The sequence below is a fragment of the Gossypium arboreum genome, chromosome 4 (assembly GCF_025698485.1).
Source record: "Gossypium arboreum isolate Shixiya-1 chromosome 4, ASM2569848v2, whole genome shotgun sequence".
Classification (NCBI taxonomy): Eukaryota; Viridiplantae; Streptophyta; class Magnoliopsida; order Malvales; family Malvaceae; genus Gossypium; species Gossypium arboreum.
Genome location: NC_069073.1, coordinates 87,786,865 through 87,795,895, shown reverse-complemented (window position 1 = coordinate 87,795,895; position 9,031 = coordinate 87,786,865). Strand labels below are relative to the sequence as shown.

General features: G+C 37.0%; 1 non-coding gene across 1 annotated transcript; it reads left to right on the top strand.

Moving 5' to 3' along the window:
- The first annotated feature begins 3,900 nt into the window (after window positions 1–3,900).
- Window positions 3,901–4,007, top strand: LOC128292158 (small nucleolar RNA R71). The gene has a single exon (XR_008282143.1). It is a non-coding gene; the product is annotated as a small nucleolar RNA R71 (small nucleolar RNA).
- The last annotated feature ends 5,024 nt before the right edge of the window (window positions 4,008–9,031 follow it).

The window sequence follows — 9,031 nt, the reverse complement described above, 5'->3', positions numbered from 1 at the left end:
GTACTACTACTCTAGCATCATTAGTAGGTAAAGGTTAGGCTTTAACCCATTTGGACATGTAATCAACGTTACTAAGATGTACTTATTCCTAAATGAACTAGGGAATGGACCCATGAAGTCGATACCCCAAACGTCAAATATTTCACATGAGAGCATATAAATCTGAGGCATTTAATCACGTTTGGAGACATTACCTGTCCATTGGCATCTATCACAAGAGTAACATACCTGTTGGCGTCTTTGAATAAAGTGGGCCAATAAAAACCTGATTCGAGGATTTTATGTGCGATCTTATTTCCACTGTAATGTCCTCCAGTCAGTCCTGAGTGGCAATGTTCTAAGATCTTCAATGCTTCTGTCCTTGTAACGCATCTCCTAATGACTTGATCTGTACATATATAGAAAAGAAAAGGGTCTTCCCAAAAGTAGTTTTTCACATCAGTAAAGAATCACTTCTTTTGCTGATGTGTCAACCCTTTTGGGATAATATTAGCCTCTAAAAAATTTGCAATGTCTACAAACCAAGGTACCTCAGAATCAGATATAGCAAAAAATTGTTCTTCAAGGAATGAATCATTTATTTCAATGTCATCTAGCTTTTTGGTACTTGAATTTTTGAGAATGGAGAGATGGTCAGCCGCGAGATTTTTAGCTCCTCTCTTATCCTTAATCTCCAAGTCAAATTCCTGCAATAATAAAACCATTGAATGAGTTGAGGTTTTGCATCAGTTTTAGTCAAATGGCAGCGAAGAGCAGAATGGTCAGTATAAATGACAACTTTAGACAATATTAGATATGGCCTAAATTTATCGAATGCAAAAACCACATCTAGCAGCTCTTTCTCCGTGGTGGTGTAGTTTTCTTGTGCGGCTGTCAAAGTTTTGCTAGCATAATAGATAGGTTGAAAATGTTTATCTCTTAGCTATCCCAAAACTGCACCTACTGTAAAATCACTCGCATCGCACATTAGTTCAAAAGGTGAATTCCAATCAGGTGCAATTATAATTGGAGCTTTAGTCAGTTTATCCTTTAAAGTATTAAATGCTTCTAAACATTCTTGATCGAAATTAAAAGGCACATCTTTTTCTAGTAATTTAGTTAAAGGCTTAGCTATTTAGAAAAATCTTTAATAAATCTTCTATAAAACCCAGCATGTCCTAAAAAGCTTCTAATAGCCTTAACGGAATTAGGGGGAGGTAGTTTTTCAATGGTTTCAATTTTAAATTTATCAACCTCAATCCCTTTACTAGAATTTTTATGTCCTAACACAATACCTTCTTGAACCATAAAGTGACATTTTTCCCAGTTAAGCACAAGGTTTGTTTCATCACATCTTATTAACACTCGTTTTAAATTTTTAAGGAAAAGATGGAAAGAGTTACCGAAAACCAAGAAATCATCCATAAATACCTCCATGACATCTTCTACGTGTTCGTAAAAAATGGCCATCATGCAGCACTGAAAAGTAGCAGGAGCATTACATAATCCAAAAGGCATTCTACGATAAGCAAACGTACCGTATGGACATGTAAATGTCGTCTTTTCTTAATCTTCAGGAGCTATTGGGATTTGAAAATAGCCAGAGAGTCCGTCTAAAAAATAGTAGTACATGTGCCCTGACAATCTTTCCAACATTTGGTCAATGAATGGAAGGGGGAAGTGATCTTTTCTCGTGGCATCATTTAACTTCATATAATCAATGCAAACTCTCCAACCTATGACTGTCTTTGTTGGGATTAATTCATTCTTCTTATTGGCTACAACAATCATGCCTCCTTTCTTAGGAACAACCTGCACTGGACTTACCCAAGAACTATCAGAAATAGGATAAATAATTCCAGTATCTAGGAGTTTAATTACCTCAGCTTTAACAACTTCCTTCATGTTGGGGTTCATTCATCTTTGGGCTTGTACGCATGGCTTATATTCATATTCCATAAAAATATTTTGGGTGCAAAAAGATGGGCTAATCCCTTTAATGTCAGAAATTTTCCAAGCTATGGCCCTTTTATGCTCTCTTAAGACTTGGAGTAATTTTTTTTCTCTTTGGGTTGCAAGTTAGACGCAATAATTACTGGTAATGTAGAGTTATTTCCAAGGAATGCATATTCCAAGTGATTCGGCAATTGTTTAAGTTCCAGTTTGGGAGGTACTTCAATAGAAGGTTTTTGCTTAAGTTCATCATTTACCTTAATACCCTCATATTCTGCTGGTCTTGGGGAGGGTTCATTGGAATTCAGTTCAACTCCTATCTCAGAATTACCACCCGCCTTCTCTCATTGGGGAAGACACAGTTTCAACATGTCCTTATGTTTGATTTCCTAAAAAGAATCTTGAGTAAAATGATCAATAGAGTCAATAAAATAACATGAGTCATCTTGTTCCCCAGAAAATCTCATAGCATCATAAATTTTAAAGATAATCTCTTCGTCACCTACTCTAAGTACCAATTTACCATCACCTACATCAATAATAGCCTTAGCAGTGGCTAAAAATGGACGACCTAAGATTAATGGCACTTCAACATCCTCATCCATATCAAGCACAACGAAATCAATAGGGAATATAAATTTATCTACTTTTACAAGTACATCCTCTATAATTCCCCTAGGATATTTAACAGATCTATCAGCTAATTGAATACTCATCCTAGTGGGTTTAGGTCCCCCAAGACCAAGTTGTTTAAACATTTTATATGGCATCAAATTATGCTAGCGCCTAAATCAGCTAGTGCCTTATCAACATTCAAACTACCAATTAAGCAGGGAATAGTAAAACTTCTTGGGTCTTTCAGTTTGATTGGCAGTTTATTTTGGAGTATGGCCGAGCACTCCTCATTAAGTTCCACTGTAGATGCGTCTTCAAACTTCCTTTTGTTTTTTAGAAGCTCCTTTAAAAATTTTTCATATATAGGCATCTGCTATATAGCTTCAACAAAAGGTAAGTTAATACGCAGTTGTTTAAAAAGTTCAAGAAATTTACCAAATTGTGCATCCATGCAGTCTTTCTTCAACTTTGCTGGATATGAGATTGCTGGTTTATATTCCTTTAGCATTGGATTCTCATTATTTTCAGGTTTTTCCTCCTCTCTTTTGTCTCTTTCAGCTTCTTGTGGTGGCTTCTTTTCAAATTCAGCTAACACCTTCCCACTCCCTAGTGTAACTGCTTTCACATGCTCTTTTGGATTGGGTTTGGTGTTACTAGGAAAACTTCTTGGTGGTCTTTCTGAAATCATCTTAGCCAGTTGCCCAATTTGATTCTCGAGTCCTTGGATCGACACTTGCTGATTTTTAAGTGCAGTTTCAGTGTTCTGAAAACGGGTTTCCACTACTAAAATAAATTTTAACATCATTTCCTCAAGGTTCGGTATTTTCTCTTGCTGGTAAAGTTGTTGTTGGAAGCCTGAATGATGTTTTGGTCTCTGATTTCCTTGTCATCCCCATGAGAAATTTGGGTGGTTCCTCCAACCTGCATTGTAAGTGTTATTATAAGGATTATTTTGAGGTCGAAGATTATTACCCATAAAATTTAGTTGCTCGTGTTCCATGTTGTGGCCATAAGGTAAGTATTCTGAATTGCTCGTTCCACCTCCATTTGTATTGCATTGCATTACTGGGTGAACCTGTGAAGAGCTAAGTAAATCATCAATTTTTTTTATTCAAAAGTTTTACCTGACTAGAGAGCATGGTGACCGAATCGTCGTTAAAAATGTCGGCTGCTTTCGTTGGCTTTGTCCTCATGACTTGCCACTGATAATTATTCAGTGACATCTCCTCTATAAATTCATAAGCCTCCTCGGGTGTCTTACTATTGATAGTCCCACCAGCAGCTGCATCAATCATATGTCTAGTCGAAGGATTCAAGCTATTGTGAAATGTTTGAACCTGCAACCATAAGGGCAGCCCATGGTGAGGGCACCTTCTCAAGAGGTCCTTGTATCTCTCCCATGCATCATAGAGTGTTTCTAGATCCACTTGCACAAAAGAAGATATATCATTCCTTAATTTGGCTGTTTTAGTCGGCGAAAAATATTTAAGTAAAACTTTTCGGTCATTTATTCCCGAGTAGTGATTGACCCTCGTGGTAACGAGTTCAACCACTGTTTAGCTTTGTTCCTCAATGAAAAGGGAAACAACCGAAGGTGAATGGTATCATCAGAAATGTCATTGATTTTAAAAGTGTCGCAAAACTCTAGAAAATTTGCCAAGTGATTGTTTGGATCATCATCCTGCAAACCATCAAACTAAACAAACTGTTGTATCGTTTGAGTTGTGTTAGGTTTCAGTTCAAAAATATTTGCAGCAATAACAGGTCTAACTATACTTGACTCAGTTCCTGTTAAAGTAGGTTTAGCATAATCGTACATAACGCGTGGAGCAGGATTCTGATTTACTGGATCAGCAACAATCGCAGGAGGTAGCGGATTTTCCTGATTTTCGGCCATCTCCTCAGCTGTGGTGTGAATTTCGTCCTCTTTCTCTTCATCTGTGTATCCTAGGCTACGCCTTATTTCTCGTTAGTTTCTACGAGTTGTGCAATCGATCTCACTCTCAAAAAGTAATGGTCCTGACAGGTTTCTTCTGGTCATACACTATAAAAACCTGCCAGAAGTGAAAAAATGAAAAATTAGAAAAGTAAATAAAAATTTAAATTGCAATAAAAGTAAAATGGCTAAAGTAATAAAAATTGAGTGTTCCTAATATCTTAGCTCCCCGGAAACGACGCCAAAAACTTTATCGTGATGATTTGAAGTGTGATAAGTTTTAAAAATTTATAATTAACCGTTCTTGAAAACTAACTATTATCACGACAAAGGCAAGCGCACCTTATCGAACAGTAGTATAACTTATGGCAAGACCGGATTGTCAAACCCAAAGGAACTAAAAGTACTAGTATTAACTTTTTTTTATTATCTAGCCTAAAAATTAAGGGTTCTGTTTATCTAAACTAATTAACTAAACTAAGAATACACAGAAGTGAATTTGGGAATTGCTTTTGAGAAAACTGAATGATTTGGACAATACCCAAGGGCAAAACCCACCTAGACTTCACATGTTATTTGACTCTGAATCAGACGATTTATTCATTTGATTTGATCCATAGAAATCCCTAATTTATATTATTATCTCTGTCGAGACTAACAACGTCTAACCCTAGGTTGATTAATCGAAATCTCTTTCTAATTAACTTCCTAGTGTTGCATTAACTCGATCTATGGATTCCCTTATTTGGTTTCACCCTAATCCGACAAAATCTTGTCACCCTATCTCTAGGCGTGCAATCAACTCTGCTTAATTATGTTAGATTTACTTTTAAATAGGGACTTTTTCTCCTCTGAATAAGCACATCAGTACTTGTATCAATATCCTAGAATATTGAAACAAGAATTAAGAACACATAATTAAGAACAAGTCAAATATTTATCATACAATTCAGATAATAATAACAAGATCCGTCTTATGTTTCATTCCCTTTAGGTATTTTGGGAATTTAGTTCATAATTATAAAAGAAAACATCTCAAAAGAATAAAGATAACAAAACATAAAGAAAACCCAAAACTCCTGAAGGAAATTGAAGGGAGATCTTCAGTCTTGATGATGAATTCGACTTCTGAGATGGATCAATTAGCTTTCCTTGAGTAATTCCTTGCCTCCTACTCCGTGTGTCCCGTCTAATCCTCCTTTAGTGTGTTTAAATAGGCTTTAGAATGCCTAAAATCCCTCAAGAGTGGCCTTTTCCGAATAGGACTAAACTTGGGCTCGATAGGGACACGCCCGTGTTGGATTTCTTCAATCCATGTTCAAGGCTGTTAAATAGACACGGGTGTGTGGTCTACTCGTGTAAGTCATGCTCGATTCTACTAAAAGGACACGGGCATGTGGTCTGCCTGTGTACGAAAGTCCAGGCCATGTTGATTTCACATGTTGGTCTATTTTCTCCGTTTTTGGCCCATTTCTCGCTCTTTTTACTCTCCTATGCTCACTTAAATAAAAAACATGAAATTAAAGGATTAGGAGCATTGAGTTCACCAATTCTAAGGATAATTCATCCAAAAATAGGCTAAGCATGGTGTAACAATATGTATAAATTACGATTTATCAGTAAGTCAAGAGAAATTGAGTAGTTTGAACTCATGAGTTGAGTCTGAGTTCATGAGACAAGTGAAATATGTAATGTGGGTCTGGGTACTAACTTTGTGTGCAGACCCGTGAGTAGCTCAATAAGCGGGCATTACATGATAGAGCTATGGGGTCCGGGTACTGACTTGGTGAAAAGGCCAGTGAGTAGCCCAAATATGAAAGTATTACAAAGTACGAGGTAGCTTTGGCTACTTGTATAGTACTTAGGAGTAAACTATTCGTGTATTCATTGGTATTTCCGAGTGTTCAAAGGGGTAACTCAATGAATGGATTGGCGATACTTTCATTGAGGTATGTCAATAGAGGGAATGAACTTGAGTTATTTTACGGGTGTGGGGTGTTACATTTAGTGGTATCAGAGCTATAGTTTAGTCGGTTCTCGGACTAACCTAGTGTGTGTACGAGTCTAGCTATACATGCCATGAGTAAATTGTGATAGTGTGATGGCTCCTGATTTTGTTATAATGTTTTCTTATAGTAATGGATCCCAATCGAACTATGGAGGACAATGTAGAAAGTAATGCATCGACTCCTACTAAAGGGGCAGTGCCATTCAATAATCGACCTCCCACGGTTAGTCAGGGAGGGGGAGAAGGGGCTCGAGAAGCCTTTCTCCATATGATGAGTGAATGGTACACAAAGTTTGTCTGAGTGAACCTGAATGCTCAACCCCTTCCACCTCCATTTATTCCTCATCTTGTCCTTGTAGCACCCCAGGGTATGGATTTTATGAGACTGAATAGCCCCCCAGTGGACAAGTTTTTAAAGCATGGAGCTGAGGAGTTCCATGCAAATAAAGATGATGATCCCGAAAGGGCAGAGTTCTGGCTTGAGAATACCATCAGGTTATTTGATGAATTATCTTTTACTTCCAAAGAATGCTTGAAGTGTGCCATATCCTTATTGAGGGACTCGGCATACCACTGGTGAAAAACATTAGTTTCAGTGATACCTCACGAGAGGGTTACATGGGAATTCTTCCAAGAAAAATTTCGGAAGAAATACATTAGTAAGAGATTCATGGATCAAAAGTGTAAGGAATTTCTTGACTTGAAACAAGGTCGTATAATGGTTACTGAATATGAAAGGGAGTTCGTCTGACTTAGTAAGTATGCTCAGGAGTGTGTGTCCTCCGAGGCTAAAATGTGTCGAAGGTTTGAAGACAGACTTAATGAGGATATCAGATTATCAGTGGGTGTCCTTGAATTGAAGGAGTTTGTTGTGCTCGTTAATCGGGCTTGTAAGGCCAAGGAATTGATTAAAGAGAAGAAGAAAACTGAAGCGGAGACTAGGGATGCAAGGAAGAGACATTCGAGTAAGTCATTTTCATCTCAGTCTAAGAAATCCAGGGACGTTTACTCCCCTTCTCATGTGTCAGCTAGGCACTCGTACAAAGATCGTAAGAAGCAAGATTTGGATTCTAAATCTCGGGCTACATCGGTGGCTAGTGTGGGTAATGCCAGATCTTCTCGACCAGAGTGCTAGAATTGTGGTAGAAGTCATTTCGGAAAGTGTAGAATGAACGATGGATCCTGTTTCCGATGTGGTTCTCAAGACCATTTTATCAAGGATTTCCCTGAGATGAAAGGGAAAGAAAAATTTCAAAGTACAAGGCCATGTGGCATAAATTCTAAAGAAAGACACAGAAAATTTTGGAATGGGGGCTAGCAGTAAGAATGTGACGAGAGACACCACAGGGAGATTCGAAGCTAGAATTACGGCTAGAACCTACGGGATATGTGCACGTGAAGATGCATCTTTTCCCGATGTGATCACCAATAGATTTTCTCTCTATGATAATACTATTATTGCTTTGATTGACCCTGGTTCTACTCATTCGTATGTGTGCATGAAATTGGTATCTAGCATAAACATACCTGTTGAGCCTTCGGAGTTTATGATTAAGGTGTCAAACCCCTTAGGCAAGCATGTGATAGTCGATAAAGTATGCAAGAAATGTTCTTTGATAGTTAAAGGTCACTGTCTTTCGGCTGATTTGATGTTGTTACCATTCAATGAGTTTGATGTCATATTGGGTATGGACTGGTTGGCACTCCATGATGTTGTAGTAAATTGTAGGCAAAAGGTTATTAAATTGAAATGTGAAAATGGTAAAACTCTTTGGGTTAAATCAGATGAACCTGAGAATTTGCCTATTGTGATATACTCCACGTCTGCCCAAAAATGTTTAAGGAAAGGTTGTGAAGCTTATTTGGATGTTATAATGAATGCTAAGGAGTCTGAACTGAAGGTTGAGACAGTAGCAGTTGTGTGCGAATATGCGGATGTATTTTCGGAAGAATTTTTCAGGTTACCCCCAAATAGAGAAGTTGAATTTGGTATAGAGCTAATACCAGGGACAACGCCTATCTCGATTGCTCCGTATCGAATGGATCTAACTGAGTTGAAGGAGCTTGTAACACCCTAACCCGTATCCGTCGTCAAATTAGGGTTATAAGGCATTATCAGTCATATCACTGTTCATACAAATATTCACTACATTACGCAGCTCAAAATTTTATCACACCAAAACTCGTAACTTAAATAAATATCAATTCTTAACTTCATATCATTCACAACAAAAAAAAGGTAATCCAATATATATATATATACACATCAAAACATATTATATACTGAACACATATAACAAAAATAGCTATTTCAATAGTTGAATATTAAACTTATTATTATCTAGCTTATGCACATGTACAAATTAAACATCAAACGAAACATATTTCACTACAAGATTTTTTAATCATTTAAACACCATAGAAATATATATATAAATTATATATATAACCAAATATGCTTTAGTTACCAATACTCCATGCACATATTTCTTATTGACAAAGCCATATCTAAACATAAATTACGAATTAATTTTTCTTTT